Genomic DNA, 25,603 nt, shown 5'->3' on the forward strand with positions numbered 1-25,603 from the left:
AATTATCACTCTATATTTATATCTTAACAAAATTAACTATACTGGTAAAAAAAATTTAAATACAAAAATTTATTATTAAGCTCAAAATTTATAAGTGAAATTCACAATCTCAGGGAAATTTATTTTTACTTGAAAACAACACAAAGTTTAATAAATTCTTGAATTAATTATTAAGTAAAATTAAATCAAAATTAATGTATAACAACAATTAATACACTAAATTATTCAAGTCAAATTGACAGTGTTAAGTAACAATTAAAATTTGAAAAGAATTCAAAGTAAATGCAACTTAAGTCTCAAGTGTTAAACACCAATAAAAATGTGTAATAATTAATTAGCGAAAACACTTAAGTTAATCCAACAAATTGTGAATGTAAATGTAAACACAGAAAATTGTGGAAAATACCAAAATTGCAAAAACATTAAGAAAACATTAATCACAATCACACAGAATAAAAAAAACAAGCACTTTAATAAAACAAATGGATAAATGCACAAACAAAAATCACCAACACCAAAATGCGAAAAAGTGGTAAAATGTTCCTCTGGAATAACCCAAGTACTTTCAGTATTTCAAGTACTTTTTAGGTTTAAGCTTCGTGCACTGAACTTATAAAAAAAACTCTTACCTTAAGGTATACCAATTTTAGAAGACCTTTTTCGAAATCACCAACAAAAATGGCTGGGCAAATGATTTTGGGAATGAGACACAGCCGTTATCTTAAAAATTCTCTTTCAAAACAATAAACAGAGAGAAGGTGTGATTACAATCATAAATAATATTTATTATTACATGATTTAAGATAATAAAAGTCTCTTAAAATGGAAGGAATTACTGTCGTCATTTTCCTGAGAAACCTCACAGATCTTTCCACTTCAAATTTTAACTATTTACGAGCCAACAAATTCTCGTTTGACAAATCGAGAGATATAAGAGTTAATTCATCAGTAATATTGAGCAGTTTCTATACAAAATAATCTCTAATTACTAAAATGAAATGAAAGGTATCAGACGTACGTGAAACGTTTATGCAGAATCATTCTAGAAAAATCTTATGAAAGGTGTTGCAACCCCTCGTGACTTCTTGACAAAGATAAACGAGTTTAAGACAAGTCATGTGCAACGCATGTTTGTTTACACACACACACACACACACACACACACAAAAGAAAAATTAGAACCACACGGCCTCAAGTGGCAAATGATCAGTCCGCTCATGTGAACAAGCAAATTTCTCTCTCTGTTCACATTCTACGTTATTCCTTAACGTTATATAACGGAGAGGGAGAAGGTTTCAATGATATTCTCATTTTCCCCTCTTTGTTCATTATCTAGAATACATTAGATTTGGAATTATTTTACTCACATCGAATCGGCCTAATCGCTGGTTTCCTATTTTAGTGACGATGGAATTCATTGTTGCAAAACCCGTAGATAAACATCATATCTGCATACTACTCCACACTAATGGAACAGTGAGGCATTGTTTCCAGTTTCTTGCTCACAAAGGGAATAAGGAATCTGACACTTGCAACCCCAACACGCTCTTGGCGGAAAAGCGAGGCAATGACCATCCCCCTCCCCCGCCCCATTGCTGTGCGCACTCCGACTTCCCATGCGCATCATCTTACTACGCCATTTATTGATAACGGTTATTTTTAGAATTTGCCTCACCGATAAACGAAGCCTTAGAATGCATAATCTATAGAATATTTTCTGCTCAGAATGACCTTTTCTACCATTTCTCGAAATATTTACATAAACTCGTGTTACACCCTATATATATATATATATCTATATATATATATATATATATGATATATATATATATATAAGTATGTATGTATATGTATGTAAGTATGTATAATATATGTATGTAGCTACAGAGTTTTTCAAATGCGCTGTCAATGTAGTGTTCATCGTATGACATCAAAGATGATGTCATACAAAAAAAAGTTTTTTTTTTTTAAGCACGCTTCACGAAAACGAGCTTCTCAAGCAACAAGACATAGTACACTTTTAACTCGTTTGAATATTACTCTTACCGCACTCATCTTTTCTTTGTGTAGCAAAATCTAAACTTATCTTTTTTAAATGCAGAACGAACTTGAGCTTTCAGAACTGTTTTATGTACGTGCACATTCCTTTTCCTTTCTGAAGCAATTTATCACAGACATCACAGAACAAGGGATTACTTTTGAAATTAAATTTTCCTTTGATCTCAAGGACAGCTGCGTTTCTGGAGAATTCTTACTTTTCTTTCTTACATCTCCGGCTATATTCTTCTGTTTTATATATTGACGCCTACGTATCTTGTGCAGCTTCAAAAGAGTCAACATTCTGTATCCTTTCTAAGTTACCGCCTTTCCCGATTTCACTAACCCGTCTCAAATTATGGATGCCTTGTTGCACTTTCACAATTTGGCTACGAGAAAATTTCATCTCTTGACGCCATTGTCAATTTTTGATTCATTCACTTCTGATGATCATTCCATGCATCTCTGAAAAAATAATCATAATCAACTATTAATTAAGAACTAAAAAATTGCAAAGTTTAAGTTTATAACTTTTCCTAGTAAACCTTATGATGTGAAATAAAAAGAAATGCATTACTAGGAATTTAAAATTTCTTGTTTGTTTGTTTCTTTTGAGTCATTAATTCAATGTTTAGAGGAAAACAAGGACACCAAATGAAAGATGAATCTTCATTTTACAATGTCGTCTATGTAGCAGTTTTACAAGAAATGAGTGGTTTAAAAGTAATTGAACGGAATGTAAGGGCGAAATGCTGATTTTCATATTTCGACGAAAATACGTTCTCTAATTTCTAGCTCATTTGCGTCTAAACTATAATATTTAGAGCAAAATGTTATTGAGATGAACTTGTGCAGAATTTAATGTTTTATTTTTTGTCCCCCATACTGTTATCCTTACGGCGCACCGTTTTGGAGAAAAATTGGTAAATATGCGGAAAGCTACCTTCCGTAAGGGGTTTTTCCCCAAAAAAGGGGGTTGCACCCACCTTACGGAACGAAACTCTTTAGATCTTTGTTTTGTGACCCTTGAGGAGTATTTCTGCCAAATATAAAAAACTTATTAATTTTTTCCGTTAAAAATGCTAATTTTCCTGAACCACCAATGTTGAGACCTTAAAAGCAAGGATAACAGCAGGTCTAGCAACAGTAACTATAGAGATGTTGGAGAATACCTGGCGTGAGATAACCCCATAAGAAAAAATCAAGAGGGGTAATGTCTGGTGAACGTGGTGGCCATTCTGTTGGGCCACCTCTCCTAATCCAGCTGTTGGGGAAGGTTGCATCCGCTTCTCTTACAGTCTTCAACACTTCCAGTCTCTTTGAACATTTTATATCAGTCTTTAATGCTTTTAACATCTGGTGGATCTCGTTGATAATTATTTCTGAACTTGCATTGAACTGCAACAGGTGATTTTGTTTCATGGTACCATAACACTCACTGGGCTTTCTCCTGCAATGACACCATTTCTGCTATTCTTGACTCAGCTGGCGGATAGAGTGATCATAGAGTGATCACAGTGGGATCTGTAGGCAAACGAAAGAAACTCTAGTAATTGCTCAACAGAAAGTTGTACGGTCATATCCTCAATAATTTTAAATTTATTAATTTTATTAATAAGGGAATGACTTTATGGACACCGATATATATGTTAAGGGGTCAAAAGACCCCATTTAATTAAAAGGAGAGAACTCCTACCTGAAAACGAGACCTACCTTAGTTTGTTCCCATTACCTGTCATCCCTGTAGCTAGCGAAAAATTAATAATTAAATCTTAGGAGAATTCAAACACACGCTATACAAAAATATAATCCTTATTTTCCCAAAATAGCTGACATGAAAATGGAATAAAATGAATTAACGAAAATCCCCAGTAAAGATCATTAAACCACCATTTCTCTTCCGTGAAAACATCTTGTATATTATCCCCCTTATTTTCACTTGTCAAACAACCACATGAGTCTTTATCAATACACGTCATATGAAAGTCTAGAGAATTCATTTTTAAGTAGCAAGAACCGAAACCATCAGAAATTAAGAAACCACAATGATCAGACACTGAAATACATCACGAGTGCAATGGATAAATGTCAACATTTCCCCTTTCTAGAAGCTAAACTACTCCAGCTACCTCTCGCCACTTCCCCAACGCCATTTTTATTCTGCTGTCAACTTCAGTCTTACATCATCAATCTTGCCTTACAGTATGATAGATACCTATAAAAGCACACACACAAGTATATAACCACTTCCTAAAGAATCAATCATAACTTTTAAAGTTTTTCGTGAGGTGGTTAGGATAACTGGTATTTTGCGAAGAGCATATGTAGTTATGAACACACACACACACACAAAATAAAATGCCCTTTATTAATATATGATGTTCTAGTTAATATATAATGTTCTAGTATGTTTTAATAAAAAAAAGATTAAGTTTTTGGGCTCTAAATCTCCACAAAAGGAAATAAGTCGAATAAATGTTTTACATATTTGATAATCAAGTAATATTCTCTTCTCATTATGATAAAGAAATAAAGTTTGATCATAAAAAAAAGAATAAAAGAAAGTGTATATTTACTAAAGGTCCATTCCGTAAAAGAATTCCTTTAAAGAAAATCATTCAAACAATTTTATATATTATCTAAAATAGGTAAAGAAATATATATCTGTCTCTATCATTAAATAAGATTCTACATCAGCTGGATTGATTGAGCATTCAGTAAGAAAAAATGTTGTTCATTGAAGAGATCTTCTTAAGATATTTATCCAGCACTAATTTCCTTAGATTGCACAAGTGGAATATTAGATTACAATTGACTTTTCTAATTGTGAAGGGAAAATATTCTACCGAAATTTCACGCAGTTTGTTTCCAACCCTTTGTGGTGAGTGGAATCCGAAATCTCACTTCTTTGAGGTGATGCTGAAGTCATGGTACGTTCATTGTCTTTCTACCTCTTCCTTTTTATTTATTTATTTATTTTTATTTTGCGTGATTAGTTTTTTTGTACTTTGTAAACTTTTAACTCGCCCATTTTTGCTGCGCTCAGGGTACTTTAAACTTTGCTGAAGTATTCAAGAAGAAGGTGTTAAGCCTCCGAGATAGCGAAAGATTCGTTTTCAAGAAAAGTGAATGATATTGGAATCCAAGAAATTTGAAGCGTAAAGAGAAGCGAAATCTGCTTGCTCCGTAATTTTTAATATTTCAACATTCATTTGGCTTAATTTCTGTCGATTTTCAGACAAATTACGGACTTTTTCATTTTAAAACTATCAAATAGCCATGAATTACTGTACCACGCGAATTACACTAATGCATGAGCAGTCCTGTTAATGCCAGTATGCATTATATTACTTGTGAAAGCTATCACATTGAAAACAACTCATTCTTCAGATTCACTTTTATATTTGGACTTACACCTTAACCAGGAGGAGAGACTATTCCTTGCCTGCATTCCGGCATTTCACGGGAAGAACCATGACTGCCCCAAGAATTCTGGATCGTAGTGCATCAGGCATCTTCAAAAAGTGATGCTATTTTCGTGTGTTTATTTCTCACAGTCCACTAGGTCTCTGATTTACTTTAAGGTTTGTAAAAATAGAAAAGTATTTAATAACAGATGATAAAAGTAAGCGATAATATTCCCAAGGACACCGGGACAATCAACAACTTCTCAGTTATTTGCTTCATTTCCTATCATTAAAGACCGCTACCTGGTTCTACTTCTCAACCGTCTTCTTTTAGTAAGGGTCTTTTTTTCGAAACTATTAATGATAATGATGCCATTTAAAAAAAATACCATATAGGAAATTGTAAAGGGAATAAACATCGCCAGATTCATAAAGGTCCATTATTTGGGAAGTGGAAAACTTCTTAAAAAAATGTTTTTATATAAGATAAAATTACTAAACTATATTGTTTTCTTTTATAGGAAAGTTTTCCTTAAGGAAATCTTATGTCAAAATTTTTGCCTTCTATTATGTGGTACTCATAAGATTTTATGATTTCTGCAAAGTAATATAAAATCTATGACCATCACTTCATCTTCAAAGTTTCTGTTATAATTCTATATTTTAAATTATAAGTTGATGATCGTCATTTATTTAAAATGTTTCTAGTTTTTTTGTCTTTTTTATCACAAACACAAAACTGTTTTGGTTAACCAGACCCATAAGTAGAACGGAGAAGTCAAGACCATATCTATATTTTTCGCACAACAATGGGATATTCTTAGGCTTCGTGGGCAAAATATAATTTTTTCTTGTTCTTAGATTAAATACCAAGAAATGTCTTTCTCGGTGACCTGAAGCCACTACCTTCCTGAGAAGTAACTTTTCAATTTTCCTAGACAAGAAAATAGAACCTTTTATAACAAGCTTTCGAGTACGTCATTGTAATTTCCGCTCAGTTATTCATTTAACTAAATATTGCACTTTTACTCTGACCTTATTTCTGTCCATTTGCCTTTGTGATTCTTTATCTTGAGAAACTTCAGTGATTTGAGCTCTTCATTCTAGGACTGCTACCGCAACCTCTACTTCTACTCCTGTTGATATTTATTGTCATTAATTTTAATTCTTTGCAAAAAGAAAACTTGACATGTCTCATCTAATTGTAATGTTATTTCTGTCCTCTTATATAGAAAACTTATGATCACAACAAGCATTCTTGGCCGTTGTGGTAATTTTCCTTCTTTCCAAGTCGAGGAAAGCACTCACACTTTTATTTCAACGTTGTGTGTTTAGATTTTGACTTGATTACTTCCACCTAAGCCATCTGCTACAGATGCGACAAGAGATGACTGTCAACATTTTTAGTTCTGATGTGGTTTTCTCAGCGTCGTTTTTATTGCAACTGCAAATGAAAGAAAGCATGATGACTAACAACGACACTTTCCCACAGGCATTGTCACTACAATGTTTCTTTCCAAGATTTTACGTAGATTATTTTCTTCTTTGTTCAAATTAAAATTGTTTATGTTCTTCGTTTGTCTCCTTGGTAACGTAACCAACGCAATAGTGAATTTCCTCACAAAACAAAGAAAGATTTTTTTTTATTATAGATGACTATAACGCATACGTGGATTATCGACTAGTCAATGTATATCTTAGAAGCCCTAATTTAACATAGGTCTTCATGAGTGCGTATTTTTATCCGCCAGGCTTGGATACTCTGGTGGATAATATCAGCATAAAATCTAATAGTTAAAGGGATTTCTTAAAGATAAATTGATATGTTTTGTATCAAGTTTCTGTCATTCGTTTTCTGAAAAGAGATATTAAACAAAAAACTTCCTCCTCCTCCTCCTCCTCTCTCTCTCTCTCTCTCTCTCTCTCTCTCTCTCTCTCTCTCTCTCTCTCTCTCTCTCTCTCTCTTTTAAACAAGACGTGATGCGACCTCCAGCTTACTCGGAACATGTGCAAGAGTTTCCCCTTATGCATAAGTTGTAAACATTATATTCCCAACTTAACGTGAAATGGTCTTTGAAATTAATATTCATACATAATACTACAACGAGGATCAAATAAAAATTACACAAATTAAACACGTTCATATACCCTCAGTTATAAGTGGAAATACAAACTAATTGAACAGAAACGTAGCCTAAATTCAGTACACCAAACAAACGTTATAAAATCTACGGCCAAATAGAGCCTTGTTTCACCAACGAAAATGAAAATAAATACAGTATATTTTATTAGAAATAATTTTCTATACTGTTCAGCATACGCATTATTATTTTTCCTACGTTTTCATTCTAATTTATAAATCATAAATATCCTATCCTTAAATTCCTGTATCTTTAACTCAAAGCAAAACCTTTTTCAGACCTTTTTAAGCTCTTCTTTAGGGCTTTTCTACAACAGCAACAACAACGTAGTTTGTAGGCTTACTCACCGAGCGAGCGAAAATCCTAATGTAAGTATATCCAAAGTAATCTGCAAATCTTATTTACACGTTCTTCAAGTATAATTAGAGGGAGTCGGTAACGGCAAATTTTTTTTTTTTTTAATAATGTTTGCTGAAAAAAAAAGCATTTTGTGGTCATGTTGATTTTATCACTAAAATCTGAGTTATTAAAAAAACAAAAAAAACTAATGTTGTTCTAAGTAAATAGGCAAATTGTTCAGTTTTTATCTGGTTCAAAATATATATAAATAAAGTAGTGAGTAGTTGTAAAGTAACTGATGAGGGAATCTCTCTCTCTCTCTCTCTCTCTCTCTCTCTCTCTCTCTCTCTCTCTCTCTCTCTCTTTCTTACCGTCGTTACGTCAGGGTTATGACGTAGGGTTCAAAAAGATAGTTGTGATTTCCTTTTTCGTGTTATTTAAATGTGTATGAATAATGTAAAAGGTGTAGTTGTCCTATATATTTTTAAGTAACAGAATGAAAGCTCATAAGATCTTTATTATTTATTTTTATTCTCTCAGTGTTATTCACGTAATCTGAACACCGACTTAAAATCACAGTCATTGCATTATTGAAAATGATTCTGCTATTGGTTTATAACACTTTTCATTAAATTGCCATGAAAATCTTTCTCTATTAAACTCATTAATTCTTCGGCACCTCATGAAGTTATTGTCTATAGGATCTCATCCACGTAACATGATATCTGGCAACCAAGTAACGTTTAGTAATACATCATTATTATTTCGTTCACTAAAGACATTTCTCGAGACAGCAGGTTTCTTTGAATAGGATGAAAACTGTAAATGGTAGGGTTCTTATTGGCCAGTTCGATTATGCAAACTTAGCAACTACATCAGATCTAACATTTAGCCAGAAAGAAAATAGTTAACAGAATTGTTTATAAGCTACCAAAATACTGTAACATGATTTCGAAAATTAACCCAGTGTCTTTGCCCTACATCCAAACTCAAAGCAAAAGCTAAAACAAAGTATTCAGAAATAACAGCCAATACAATCAGAGACCAAAGACAAAATTTCAAGTCCTTCCATATTTTTTTTTCTTTTTGATTTTGAAGAAATTGCACAGAATATTGATTCCTCAGGAAAATCTACATTATCTTTTAATAACTTCCCAGTACTCTGACCAAGGAATGGGATTTTTGTGTAACCCATAGATCCACCTGTTAAGTCATCAATAGTCACTGCAGGGTTCTACCTGGGTAGTACCCCATTCCTTAGGCAGTTTGCTAAGAAATGACACGGTTTCAACGATAGTGAAAAATATTCTAGATTTTGCTGATAAATCGTATGGTTGTTATTAGAGGGCTATGAAGAAATTTTGTCACACGAGACAAAACATAAATAAGAAAAAGCATAACCGACTGTTAGGTTATGATTTGGTACAATTTCCTTAAAATCAAAAGGAATTTAAAAAGAAAATATGTAAAGAAAAAGACCAACTCAGATGGCCAAGTCTAAATCTAATGAGCCAATCTTGTTTCAAAATGGCGCACATCACTCGCTGAGCAGAGCAGGAAATTCCGACGACTTGGTGATATTACTTTCATGCTGGAAATTCCAAGTACTTCAGAAAAATATTCCACTTATCAGATATTCTCACGCGGCATTTCCCTTATGGATGGTTTTAGAGAGAGAGAGAGAGAGAGAGAGAGAGAGAGAGAGAGAGAGAGAGAGAGAGAGAGAGAGAGAGAGAGAGAAGAAATATTCTTGAGAAAGCACTGCATATTAATTTGATGTTTTTATTTTTTTATTTTTTTTTACTTTAGTTTAACCAGACCACTGAGTTAATATTAACTCTCCTAGGGCTGGCCCAAAGGATTAGACATGCTATTTAAAATCTATATAAATTATTATCTAAAAAATAAATATTTGCTATCTGGAATATAAGTTATCTAAAAAAATAAATATTTACTGCCTGGAGTATATTATAAATTACTATACATTATATTTTACCGTATAAATGATTAAATTTAAGGAATTTTAAAGTATTAAAAAGTGATAATTTATCACTTTCTGACAATATTTCTTTAAAACAATATCTTCTAAATAATATGTCTCTTTGGATTTTATATTTTGGACAGATTTTAAAAATATGTTTTACTGTTATTTGTACATTACATATTCCGCACATAGGTATAGGGGCATGGGGGTTACTCATTAGGTAACCATGTGTCAGTTTAGTGTGACCAATTCTTAGACGTGTCAATATTACTGAATTCTTGCGGTATTTCTGATGGATGATGGCCACGGTCTACAGTTTCTCTTATTTCCCTTAATTTATTGTTTGGATGGTTTTCCCTCCAGTTATTTTGCCATTTTTTCTTAATTACCGATTTACTGAGTCTAATATAATCTTCTAGTGGAAATAATTCTGCTGATATTGGGAGTGTTCTAGCCTCTTTTGCATAGGTGTCTGCTTTTTCATTGCCTTCTAATCCTATGTGAGATGGTATCCAACATAGAGTAACAGATATCTTTTGTCTTTTCATTTCCTGTAATGTATGTCTAATTTCATTTATAATTTTGTTTTTTTGGAGTATAAGAGTTTATTGCATTTATTGAACTTAGTGAATCGCTAAAGATGGTTACTTCATTAAACTGGTTTTCAGATATAGTTGTTAACGCTGTTTTTATTGCTAGTAATTCAGCAGTGAATACTGATGCTTTGCTTTGTAAGGAGGCTTAGATCTTTACATTGTTTCCGTAAACAGCGAATCCAACTCCCATATCATCTTTGGAACCATCAGTATATATGTGATTATTATTGTGTACCTTGATATGTTCCAGAGCATATTGTTTCATAGGAAGGGGATTATTCATTTTATTAATCGGTATTGTACACAATTTCCTACATATCTGGGGAGCACTTATCAACCATGGGGGCATTATTTTGCTAAATTGTAAAATTTGATATTATAAAGGTCATTGTCATTAAATAATCTATTAGCTCTAACAGGGAAGGATGGGATCATTTTTGTATTCCAGAAACAGTCTGGATCTTTAAATAAATCTTTGGTTTTGCTGGACTATTTACAATTTTTAAAGCTCTGCACATCGTTGTTATTTTGAATCTATAAGATAGTGGCATTTCTCCACTTTCTACAATCAACGATGGGACTGGTGATGATTTGAATGCTCCAGTGGCTAAACGAAGCCCAAGATGATGCACTGGATCTAGCACTTTGAGAGTTGTCTCACTAGCAGAACTATATATTGGACTGCCATATTCTAATATTGGTAGAACTGTAGCCTTATAAAGTTTCAATGAAGTTTCTCTATCTGCACCCCATGAAGTGTGGGCTAATTTTTTAATATATTTATAGCTTTAGGGCCTTTGCTTTGGTGTGTCTCACATGGGCCTTCCAGTTCAAATGATAGTAAAAATATCGGCCTAAGAATTTGACTTCTGGATAAAATTGGATGGGAGTGTTATTCATGGTAAGAGATATAACTTGATTTTTGAGCCAGCGCTGATCCTTATAAAATGTTATGGCCTGTGTTTTTTCAACAGAAAATTTAAATCCAGCAGATGATGCCCATTGTTCAATTTTAGCTATGGAGATATTTAAAATTCTTTGGATGTGACGTAGGTTGTTTTAAGTGTAAAAAATGGCAAAATCATCAACAGATAAGCTGTTGTTTACATCTTTAGGAAGCATTTTAACAATATTATTGATAGCTAATGCAAATAATGTGCTGCTTAGTACGCTGCCTTGTGGGATACCTTCTTTTATTTCAAATGTTTCTGATAATACTGTTTCAATTTTAGTCTGGAATGTTCTTTCTGTTAGGAAATTTCGTTTAAAAATTGGGAGTTCACCCCTTAGATTTATGTCATGTAGAGATTTTAAGATTGAATATCTCCATGTTGTATCATAAGCCTTTTCAATGTCGAATAACACTGCGACAGTAATTGTCTTTTGTACAAATCCTCTTTTGATTTGATCTTCTAGTGATGTTAATAAGTTTAAAGTTGAATGATTTTTCCTACTTTCAGATTGGGTTGCTGCTAGAACTTTATTTTTCTCTAAATACCATATAAGTCAGTTATTTACCATCTTTTCCATGAGTTTACAAAGACAACTAGTTAGTGATATAGGTCTATAATTATTTACTGATGTTGGGTCTTTGCCAGGTTTGGGTATAGGAATTACAATAGCATGTTTCCATGCTTTGGGAAGAAGCTTCTTTTTCCATAGGTGATTATAAAATTTTAACAAGTATTCTTTGGCTTTAATGTTCAGATGTATAAGGAGTTCAAAAGAGACATTATCCTTTCCTAGGGCAGAGTTACTACAAGTTTTTAACGCAGCATCAAATTCTTCTAATGTAAATGGGACATTGTAGTATAATTGTTGACTTGTTTCAAAATTAATCATGTTTTTCTTCATTCCTTTTTTTAATGCGAAAATGTTCATCTAGATTCAAGCTATTGCCTACTGATTCTAAATGGCGACCTATTATATTTGATATGTCTTTTAAATCATGATCTCTTTTCCCATTATGTAATATTGAGGATCTAGGTGATCGACTATATTTGCCATTAATATTTCGAAATCTATCCCACATTTGTTTAACAGTGTCACCTGAGAAGTCTGAGACGTAATTATCCCAAGATGATTTCCTACTGCTAATAAATTTTTTCCTGAAATGAGCAGATATCTTATTCAATAAAGGTTTAATATAATCAATTTCCATACCTATTAACAGTAATCCCTTCAATGTATATCTATTACTTTTATATAATTTGTTATATCTTTGGTTTAGTCCATCTAATCGTCTGCTCATCTTGTGCTTCAGTTTGATAATATCTGAAAGTTCTCTGGACCACCATGGAACAGGATTTATTTTTGGCTTACAAGTTGTCATTGGTATTGATTTACTTCCAGAACTAATTACGAAATTTGTAAAATATGAATTAATTTCATTGTGATCATTGTTACCTTGGAAAGGGGGAACATTTTTGGCAATTAAATCATACTTTTCCCAATCAGCTTTTTTAAAATTAAATTTTGGTACAAATTGTTGATGATTATCTTCAAGACATGTGATTACGATTGGGTAGTGATCACTAGTATAAAGGTCATCCAGAGTATTCCATTCTAATCTGTCTACTAACGAAATGGAACAAATAGTCAGGTCTACAGATGATAGGGTCCCATGAGTTTTTGAAAAGTATGTTGGGATTTCATTTTCATTCAAACAACAATAGTTGTAATGTAATTAAGTATTAGGTTTTCTATGTCTTTACCTGCTCTATCTGCGTCGATGGTACTGGCATCCCATAAAGGGTGGTGGCCATTAAAATCACCTAAAACTAAATTTGGTTCATTGAACTGTGATAAAATGTTTGATAATTGAGCCATATCATAATTTTCATTAAGTTGATTATATAGACTGCAGACTAAAATGCTAGTTTTGTTTATCATATCCAGGCGAATTGAAGATATTTGAAATGAATTATTGTTAACTGTAACTTTATCATGGGTTACACGATTATGAACATATATTGCTGTTCCTAACTTGCCTTCTCCTGAAACGGAGGATGCCAGAGAGTAATTACATATTGATGGGACTGGATTATTAACGTGTTGCAAACATATGCACATTGGTTCATGTTGCTTTAGGAGTCTTTGTATTTCACCCAAGTGCATTCGTGTTTTCAGACCGTTTATGTTCCATTGGATAATAGTATCATTGAATGGAACGAAAGTTAAAAGATTATTTTGTATAGTTGGTTTTATATATATATAAATATATTTTTTAAAAAACTATGGGTAATTATTCACTTAATTAGCTTTAATTTTCTTTTCGGGTTTTTGACATTTCTGTGTTATCTTCTGATTCAGTGGTGAATTTAATTTCTTCTTGTTTGGCTAAGAAATTGTCTAACACTGCTATTTTACTCTCACGATAGTATTGTAAGTGTCTAATACACATACAATCTTTGGTATGTAATTCAGCTGACTTGAGATATTATCTTTTCTAGCTAAGAAATTCCTTATCACGTTTATCAATTTTTCTTTATTTAAAGGTGTCGTTTCTTTGCAATCTTGCAAAAAACATGTATGGCATCCACACCGTTCATGGTGAGATTCGGTTGGAGGTGTTACGCCTTCTTGGATACACTGCTGACATTCACAATTATCGTTTTGTCTTCCTTGGACTGATTGAAATTTGTCTTTAAATTTTCTTGGAAAGACTGGCGAAGGGTTTAGTTCTTCAGATTTACTTTGAAAAACTATAGAAGAATTCACTACTTTAAATTTTCTTCAGATTTACTTTGAAAAACTATAGAAGAATTCACTACTTTAAATTGACTTGGAAAGACTGGTGAAGGACTTATTTCGTTATTATTATCTAAATTAGGGGATGTTTTCCTGTTGATTTTAGGCATTTTCTTCTTCTTGATGTCATTAGTATTAATTTGAGTTTTGGGGGGGAGAAATTATTTCTCTTTCTCGTTTTCTTCTTGTTTGTTCAGCATGATCTTCATTTCCATTGTCTAGAGATGGCAATTCTTCATTTTTCATTAGTACGTCATAAGGGTTGCTTATTGATACTGTACTGCTAGATTCTCCAAGAGATTTTTTGTTAATTTCTAAGTTTGATGACCTTGTTGTTTGTTTTTCGTTAGTTTTTCCAGGTATTAAAAAATGTTTCTTGGGCATTACTTTCTCTACAGCGTCTCGATATCGAGACGCTGTAGAGAAAGTAATGCCCAAGAAACATTTTTTAATACCTGATTTATTTCTAGCAGGGTCCATTAAACCTCTTGATTTTAATTCTTGCTTTCCTTCTGGAATTGACATGCCAGACCTGCTTATTAGTAGTTTTAATTCAGTGTTATATATGTAGAATGGGCATATCTTTGATCTCGCATGATGGTCAATTACAACATTTTGGAACTCCACAGTTCCAAGTGGTTTCATGATCTCCTGATCCACAGAATGCACAAATTGCTTCATTTCTACATTTGTATTTAGTATGTCCATATTTAGAGCAGTTTGTGCATTGAAGAGGCTTTGGTACATGGGGTAATACGTCTCTTCTCTGGCCTTCTATTTTAATATTAGGTGGAAGTGTCTGCCCTTCAAATTAAATTTTAGCTACTCTCAATTTTTTACTTTGATGTCTTTTGTTTGGGATTTCATATACCATTTCGTTTTCAATATTGGGATATCCAATTTTCAATGAGTTCAATAGTAATGTCTCATCTGGTAGGCCATCACAATCATTATTGGGTGGTAACATTACTGTTCCCCCAATACTGTTCAACTTGCCATGTCTTTGAACAGTGACATTTATCCCATTCATATTGTTAAGCTTTTGGTTAGTTTCCGATTGAAGTTTTGTGGTAGCTTCCACTATCCATTCTTTTCTTGTTATAGGTCTAAATGTTATTTCTTTAGTCGGGTACTGAGCTAATAAAAGATTCTCAAATTTAGCAGCAGTCAGTTCGGTTTCTGTTTGAAAAACCAAATATCTTGGCCAAGTGTCAAATCCGAATAATGAGTTAAAGTGTACCAATGTAGGATCTGGTCTGTATTTGGGTCGTCTATTTCGAAATCTGTTAATATTTTAAATTTTTTCGCTTGCTACTATGTTTGATATGGTTGTGGATCTGGAATCATCGTTAACTTTTTTTATTTATAATTTCCTGAGCCAGTTCCAAGTCCGATCCAGGGTGGTCAACAATGGGGGCCAATATATCATCCATAGATACGAGTGTTGTATTGTTTCAGCCAGGTAGTCCTCCGCCCACCAAATTCCTAAATAAAACGGAGCCCAATAAGGGAGGGATGTGTTATGCGACTTTTAGTGGCCACCCCTAGAGGCTACAACCTGGTTATACACATGGCTCCCAGAACTTGTGGCGTCATCAGTCTGTCGAGATCAGACCCAGCTCTGGGGGCCATGTTTGACATAAGACTTTCCCCTCGCTCGGGCACGTCAGGTACTCGAATTCTACTGGTGGAGAGGCATGTCAGTCCTCTTCACCCTCCATCAAATCAGAGGAGCAGTCAGAGCCGTAATCCAATGTAGGTCCAAGGTTGTCAACTAATGGTCACTCATGAAAGGGGAAGAAGTTAAGGATTGAAAATAGGAGAAGGCTCAAAAGTGGACCGAGCTTAGTCTGGATGCTCGGAACTGGCCTGTGTAGAATGGTTAGACCTGCCAGGGTAGGACACTACTCCTATACTGTAGCCCAGTTCATCCTTGCACCACACAAGCCCCACCACCACATCAAGGTGCCGGGCCATTGGTGGGGATTAATTGGATGTAAACAAAGGGGATTCTTCGGAATTTCTCCCTTGAAATGGTGAAGATTTATACCTTAAACATTGTAAAGAAACATAAGACTCAAGGAATGTTCTAAGATATGAATTTAACATTAAAGTATAACATTTATTACACTATCACACAAAAACAATCACACACACATACACACACAGACACACACACATATACATATATATATATATATATATATATATATATATATATATATATATATATATATATATATATATATACGTCGAGCTACAATGTCCTTTAATATCTAATTCGCTCTACCTTGGAATTAATATATTTTCATTTATGCTTAACGAGTTAAACTGAAAATATACAATATAACAAGGTGTATTCTGATGTGTTCTTTGGCTTGGTTATTCCATTGTATCATCTCGTTAAACATTCAGGTGGTTTGTGTGAATCATTAGTATTAATCTAAAGTGTCAGCAGTTAAGTAGAATTTACTCCTAAGCATCGGCAAAAACCAGCTCTCTAATCCAGATATATATTACGATATACGTATATTACAACGCTTCCAATGAAATAGCGCCAGAGTACAATTGTACTTTATTCATGCAGGGATTTAAACGAGCAATAGATTTCAATTTCCCCCTCATATATTGTGAGTAATCATCGCAAGGGAGGTCAGTTATTTATTTTACCTAGAATGAATAAAGAACAATAATAGATGAAAAAAGAAAAAATAGATATGAATGGTGGTAAAAAGTAGCTCGCAATATCTCATTATTTCAATTACTGTCTTTAACTTAAATAAATGGGGCACCTGTAACAATATTTATAAATTCTGAGTCAACTCGGGTTTCCAAATTGTGGTGATCCTATGATTAGCTGAGTAAAAACCCCCTTTAGTATGGTTTTCTAGTCTTAGCATTAAATTCGCTTAATTCAGAAGACAATAACGCACTCATCCAATTATCTTTCCCTTTAATGTTGTGTCTTACGAAACACAATTTGTGTCTGTCGAATACGAACATCGGTTATATGAAAATCAGTTTGCAGCCTTGTATTCCATCTCCACTCAAGTGGATGCAGGACATTGTTTACCTAATCACAAGATCCGAGAAATAACCTCAAATATAATTACAAGAAATGAAAAAAGATGAATAAAAGTAATTTTTGTCCTTCATTAATTACCGGGGCATTTCTAACCTGCGGCGAAGTGAAAATAACGATTGAATGAGGAAATTTGGAGACTATCGGCCACAACTATAGAAGACTACGTTGGAATTAAGGGATGGTTTCCATTATCTTTCAAGCAGAGCGAAGCGAGACATACTCTGAGAAAAAGCAGAGAAATATTGTTTGTTTTGTTGAACTATGATTTATATGTTGATATTACTAATATGATTAACATTATGTCTCATTTTTTTTATATTTGTCTGTATATTATTCAATATAACTTCCTCTTTAAATGTTTCAACCTACCAACCTCTAAAACGTTACAAAACTGTAGATTCAAGTAGCCTATACAAACTTAGATGCCAAAGGGAATATGGCATTTTTATAAGCCATAAGTGACTATGTATGAAATTGTGTTTTCCAAAGGACTTGAATTTTTACTGCATGCTCGACATGACTGAATGAAATCAACAGCTCCTCCTTCACATCTGATCAAATCCACCTTCCCTAAGCAGCTAAACGCTCTCCCATTCTTCAATTGTATGTACGACAACGCCCACTGTTCAGGTGGGATAAAAAACAAAAAATACTGCCCTTCCCTTAGCAAGAAGCAAAACGCGGAATGCTACCTTGCCAGATCTTTAAATTAATTTATTTATTTATAATTTTTTTTTTGCTTTTAGTATTCTATGAATTGCTATTTGTCGAGGATGTTTCTTTACCTCACTCATGTGTCTAGCTGTCTCCCTAATTCTATTGTTTTCATCGTCACCACCAAGCTTGAATAGAAAAGGGGCATTATGTGTCTCATATTTTTTACCGACTCCCTTATATTCAGTCATTAATATCATGCATAGTCAGTTTTCGAACAATCAATTGCGAAAGGTAAACAAGCCCGGAGTTGAAGCCAAAAGGACATCTATGGAATCGAAATCGATTGTAATGAAGATGAAGAGGTGGAGAGAAAATAGACAGCAAGAAGGGAGAAATAAGCAGCAAACTCGGCTGCTCTTGTTTGTGAATCGCCAACAAGATCCCTCACAACACCGTCATATAGCAACGTATGCGATACTGCGAGATTGTAAGTCTTCTAAGCGGCTTTGTGCACGTTCCCCTCGCACCAAACACATGAATCTATTTATCTTTTTATGGGAGCTTCAAAAAGGATTTCTTCGACATTTTCTTCGTTGTGTATTTATTTTTTTGTTATACTGAGGAGGGTGAGGGTCGACACTCGTGAAAAATTGGCGCATAAAAGAGAGATTTATTTTAGGATACCCATATTGTTGATTAGTATAGTGTTATCACTTTATACGCTACAGTAAACTCAGAGATGTACCTGGAGAGAGGAGAGAGAGAGAGAGAGAGAGAGAGAGAGAGAGAGAAGAGAGAGAGAACAGAAGGACTTTAAAAAACTCAGATACTAGAATCAAATCGTCAATTATATATTCTTCTCGTCCACCTTGCAACTCGTCTATTTATAGTCTATCAGAGAATTTTGGAACTTATGCTCGTATTTGATAAGAAAAATTAGTGGCACATTTGCAAGCAAAATTTGTAGACAAGCATCCTTTTTTTCACTCTTACCCAACACCATCTGAAGATTCTTCATGGCCTGATGCAGATATTTCTACTAAATCATGTATGTTAACTTTTCCAGGTTGAAAAGTAATCGAGGGTAGAATTTAGATTGAATTGCCTTAGTTAGGACAGCAAGATATATAGACTGAGAAAGCAACTGCACGTTTTTTTTTCAATATAAACTTAAATATTGCAATACACTTAGAAAAAACAGGGTTGGTGTCATGGGAGGGGGTGGGGTTAACGTCTCATCACAATAACTGAACTTCCAGTATCTACAGAAAACAGAATCTAAATGCACCCAATCCATTAATGAAGTATTCGTTACACGATTTAACTTGGCGGGTGTTGGTGCGTTTAACAATATTTTTCCTCTGTATAATCCTGCAATGTGGACATAGAAGTTCTGTAATCATTGAGTATTTTTATCAGTCTCTAGACTTGAGCAAAACTTCGGAAGTAGGGTCTTTGAAATGACCTTATATATGCTGGGGTTGTTAGCAATGGCTGCGTTTCCACCTGACCACCTCTGTCCTCAAGGCGACTAATATTCACTCACCTACAGAGTCATCACTTTCAAAGGTATCATTTGCCTTCACGAGGTCTCGACTTTACCGAGGTGATGCACCACAAAGGGAAAAGCGAACATGATTGGACAGACTTTTACAACCTACAAAGATGCCCTTTGAAAATTACAAATAAAATATCTAGTACTAATTATCTCAATGAATGGCTGCTGTTCTGGAAACCGTTAGTCGATGAATTTGCAAACAGCCTGATACGGTAAAAATATTAGACAAATATAGGCAGCAAATAAAGTAGGGTAAAAAAAAAAAACGTTATCAGAAGAAACATTGGATTACCAAATTTTTTTTCTCTTCTTTTTCCTCATGAAGTAAACACGCAAGAGTCGAATAACAACTATGTATTTAGTTCACTGCTTTGCTTGATAGATCCATATTGAATATTTAAGGCTTCATTTCCGACATTCATCCTGTAGTTGAAAGTCAAAAACTGTACCATTACTCAGAGAGAGAGAGAGAGAGAGAGAGAGGAAGGAGAGAAGAGAGAGGACGACGAGAAGGGCCAGAGAGGAGAGAGAGAAGAGGAGAGCGATAGAGAGAGAGAGCGAGAGAGAGAGAGAGAGAGAGAGAGAGAGAGAGAGAGAGAGAGAGAGAGAGAGAGACTGGGTGGCAGGGAATGAATTAAAACGAAAGTATCTGCTTAGCGGTGTGACATTCAACTTTTTTGTGGAAATATTATATTACTAAAATGCATGTGTGCAAGGCAGCAGTTTCCACAATTATTGGCGGTGGGCCTAGCCTTTCTCTAAAATGCAAGACTGCAAAGCAGCATCTTTCTTTTTAGTCGCTTATTACGACACGCAGGACCTACGGTGGTAGTATTCCTACACCACTACCACAGGATCATATATATATATATATATATATATATATATATATAGACACATATATATATATATAATATATAATATTATATATATATATATATATATATATATATATTATATATATATTATATACATATATATATATAAACTGAATCACAAAAATATGAGACATGTTGAGTATAAAAGTAAAGACAAAATCCACGAAGGAAAGGGAAACGATGGAGTTCTGCAATGTCTTCCTACTTCTTGTCCTTTACTTAGCTCATATAAATGACAGATGGGGATTACAAAGGAAAAAATATGCACCTGGAATCCAACACAATTGAAGAATTACTACACCTATCAAAAAAGGATTAATAGGTTTACAAAAAATTAGGACTGACAGCTAAGCAGCTGTTGGACCTAGTTTTGAAAGATTATAGAAAAAAGGTGAATGACCAAAAATTTTTATAAAAGTACAACTCGATAACTCTTCAGTTGGTAAACAAAAAATTTGTTCCCTAGATTTCCTGGAAAAAGAATTTGAACTAATTCGTAAGCAACTTTCGTCTTTAAGGTATCCTGATCATATAACTGAGAAAGCAATTCACAAAGCAAACGTAATTTTCTACCGACCCTTTCAAGACAAGACCAGAGACATACCCGACAATAAAAAAAAAAATTCCACACCTGGATAGGATTAAGACGGTGACCCAGACCCTCAGAAAATCTAACCCTTTTGCATTTACTTACCGAAACACCTTAGCCAAATCCCTGATTAACGTCCAACGAAAGACATCCTCCAAGGACACAGGCGTTTACGAAATCCCATGCCTGGACTGTGACTAATCTTACATCGGATTCACAGGAAAATTACTTCCCCAGAGATTGATACAACATAAACGGTTAATTAGGGATGGACAACAGAACTCAGCTATTTTCAACCATATAAAGGAACATAACCATAGAATAAACTGGAATCTGTCACGCATAATTTATAGCAGCAACTGCCGGTACAAGAGTCAAATGATGGAATCGGCCTTAATAAAAAGAGGCAGGTAATGAACATCTCAAAAGGAGCATGGGATTCAGATGTGATCGACAAGGTTTTCATTCAACCAACGCTTAAGAAGATTAAAGGAAGATTATCAGCGGGGGTGACCTAAATTGGCTTACCTGTGGATGGACCTCTTGGTATAAATATCACCTTCTCTGTAAACTTTTCTCATTCATCTACCTGAAGAGGGAGACAGCAGTGTCTGAAATATACTATTTTTCTCTATATTTTGGTGCTTTTATGGGCTCCTTTTATTAGATGGAATTCTGTTGTAACAGAACATACCAGTTATATATATATATATATATATATATATATAGATATATATTATATAATATATATATATATATATATACATATATATATATATATATATATATAGATAAAATAAATATCTATATATTAGGAAAAATATAATAGTAGATGTTATTATAGAATACCTATAATATATATATAATGTATAGTTATACACATGCATATAGATCAAGGGCAGCAATACAGTAGCAGATGACACGTAACCATTTATTATAACATTTCATGATTTGTAATCACATTAAGGAGATCTACAACAATAAAATACAATATATTAATAAAGATTAATTAAAGGAACTATACACAAGAGTTTAAAAAGTATGCAAACAAAACTCATAAAAACAGAATACAAAAAGATAAAATTGTTATGAACAGACAACACATCCAGACACAGAATCAATTGGAAATAAAATAATAAAAACCAGACAACATATTTACATAAAGACACAATTAAAAAAACACTGGAGGCTAACCTACGATTCTAGAGGATAAGGGCACATTAAGAATAAAACCTACACAAATCTTTCGAGAGAAAGGCAGAGACAAATACAAGGAAATGGCGGTTGTACTCAGAGACAACACCAAATGACATCAAAGGTGGTAGCCGATCCTTAAATCTGAAAAGAGCTAATACTTTTAGGATAATTAGGTATTAGTTTAAGATCAATACCCCCAATATATTTTTGGACTATTTTCAAGAAATCCTTCAGAAATTTGTCTTCATATAAGAAAGGAAATGTTGCATATAATGGGAGTTCAGGCATGTCAAACACCTTGGCCTATTGGAGAATTTTCTATGTAGAAGTTTTTTGAGAATCATGTTATCTCTATTATGGAACTGGGCCTTCTTTCACTTAGAAATTGTCTTATTACAACAATACTTCACGAATAATCCCTATTCTTGTTTTTCACAAGATTCTCAAAAAGTTTCTAAATAGAAAATTCTCCAATAGGTCAGCTTTTGACATGCCTAAACTCCCATTAGATGCAATGTTTCCTTTCTTATATGAAGACTACTTTCGGATGGATTTCTTGAAAATCGTCCAAAAATATATTGGGGCTATCGATCTTAAACTAATACCCAAGAACCCTAAAATTATTGGCACGCTTTTCAGATTTAAGGATCGGCTACTGCTTTGATGTCATGTTGTGTTATCTGTGAGCACAATTGTCCTAAATGTAATTTGGGAAAATATATTGGATCCACAAGGCAGCTTCTCAGGGTGAGGACCAATTCCCACAGGGGGATAAGTTATAGAACCGGTTGCTGATTAACCAGTCCAGAACCCTCTGATATATGCAGCCATACCATTAAATGCAAAACGGAAATCACCTATGAAGATTTTAATTACTGGTTATACAAACAACACACAAGAAATGCTTATTCTTGAGACATTAAATATCAAACAACGAGTTCCTTCTCCAAAATGTCAAACAACCACTGTTCCCTTGTATTTGTCTTAACTCTCTCTCTCTTTCTCTGTATTTAAGGAAGTTGTCTGCTTATTACTATTTTATTTCCAAGTGCGTCTGTGTTTGGGTGTGTTGTCTGTTCTTAATGATTTTATCTTTTTATTCTGTTTTTATCAATTTCCTTCGCCCGCTTTTTAAATTAAAGTCTTGTATGTAGCTCTTTTAATTAACTTATATTAATATATTGTATTTTATTGTTGTAGATCTCTCTGTGATGTGATTACGAATCATGAAACATCGGAATAAATGGTTATGTATCATCTGCTTCTGTATTCCTGCCCTTGATCTGGATGTGAATGTGATGTGCGCTGAGTTCGCCTTTGCTCCCTAGTTATATATATATAATATATATATATATTATATATATATATATATATATATATTATATATATTATATTTATATATAATGACTGGTAAAAAATGTTTCTGTAACAACAGAATTCCATCTAATAAAAGGAGCCCATAAAAACACCAAAATATAGAGAAAAAGTACTATATTTCAGAGACTGCTGTCTCCCTCTTCAGGTAGATGAAAAGGGAGACAGCAGTCTCTGAAATATAGTACTTTTTCTCTATATTTGGTGTTTTTATGGGCTCCTTTTATTAGATATATATATATATATATATATATATATATATGTATATATATATATAGATATATATATTAATACAGTCGTGAGAGAGAAGGGTAATTTACCATTTTAGCAGGTGGGTTTAATGGACCATAATAATACAATAATACAAAATAAAGGTATTTGAATGAGAATACGATCAAACAAGATTTAAATATGATAATGCAAAAATTATTTACAAAACATTGCAATTATACTTAACGTCAATATAAAAAGAACACAAATGCCATAAAGGACAGGAATGACACAATAGGACAAAATAAATGACAAATGACAAATGACAACCACGTCTCGAAAAGTAATCACACTAGAAATTAAGAACACTTGAAACAAAGGCACAATTCGTTATTAAACCCTTACAACAATATCACTTATACTTAGGTTATAGATACATCACCATAAAGCGGACTGCTTCCCTACCGGACACCAAAGTCCTTGGTTTGTTGCTGAGTGGAGACTGATTCAAATTACATTTAGGGGTCGAACAAATTTAGGATGAGCGGAGCAAGTAAGAACAAGGAGTGTGAAAGAAGGCAAACAAGTTTCTGGGAAAGGACAAAGGAAAACAGGGGAAAACAGTCAGGCAAAATATATACAACAATTACAATAATGTGGAAGGTGCAATAATATATATATATATTATATATATATATATATATATATATATATATATATATATATATATATGTGTGTGTGTGTGTGTGTGTGTGTGTGTGTGTGCGTTTGTGTGTGTGTGTATGTGTGTGTTTGTGTGTGTATGTGTGCGTGTATGTGTGCATGTGTGTGTCCAAAAAGAATGAATATCCAGGGGGAAAATTATTAAAGAAACGCTCATCAACAGTTGTCTTTCTTTCGTGGATTTTCTATCTATTAGTTTTTCGCTATATGGTGGTGATATACCTTTTTCTTTTTTATATTTCAAAATAGTGGAAACACAAATGTAATCAATCTAGCATTTCAATATTTTTTGGCTTTATCCAGTATATCTCTCAATTTCAATGTTATGTATATGAATGTTAATGACAAATGCTTCTAATTAATAAAATTTAATTTTAATAAAATTCACTTTAACTATAAACACCCTCAAAAAAGAAAAAGAAAAATAGAACCACAATACTATTGTGTGAATAAAAGAAAACGATCTCATTTTATCCTCATCCTTAAAGACCTTAATTGTTCTTCATACGCTTCATTTTTATGGTGATCTCAAAATTCATTTCATTCACGTGATGGGTAAGCTGACTCAAGGATAATTCACTTAAATGTTGATTTTTTTGCGCAAGAATAATTATTTTATTAATGAAATTTTCATTTAACTCGAGTGGCACTATAGAACTCACGTTCCCACTCTATGGTCTTGTTATGACTAACATATCTCAAGTAAGATATTTCAAGTCCTTACTGAGTTATTCTTTTTACCTAAACTGTAAAATTCACAGCGAGTTTGTCTATGACAGGACGTGAAACCTGTTATTCGTATAGTCGTACGAGCTCTGGATGAAGAGTGGCGGCGTCTTGCTGTCAAAACAGGCATCATAAAGGTAGATATTATTATATTTTCTTTGAGCATTTTGTAATAATTATCCATCAAAGTATTTTGAAATTTCTACATGATAACTTTAGGAGCAAGTGTCCAGGCTAGAAGCAACACACCAACAACTTATGCCAAACTTCAGCTTTTGAATAAAAAAGTTCTTAATGAACAGTAAAATCTAGATTGAACGATGCTGCATGTCTGGCACGTAGTCTCAAAGTG

Source organism: Macrobrachium nipponense, chromosome 35 (assembly GCF_015104395.2).
Source record: "Macrobrachium nipponense isolate FS-2020 chromosome 35, ASM1510439v2, whole genome shotgun sequence".
Taxonomy (NCBI): Eukaryota; Metazoa; Arthropoda; class Malacostraca; order Decapoda; family Palaemonidae; genus Macrobrachium; species Macrobrachium nipponense.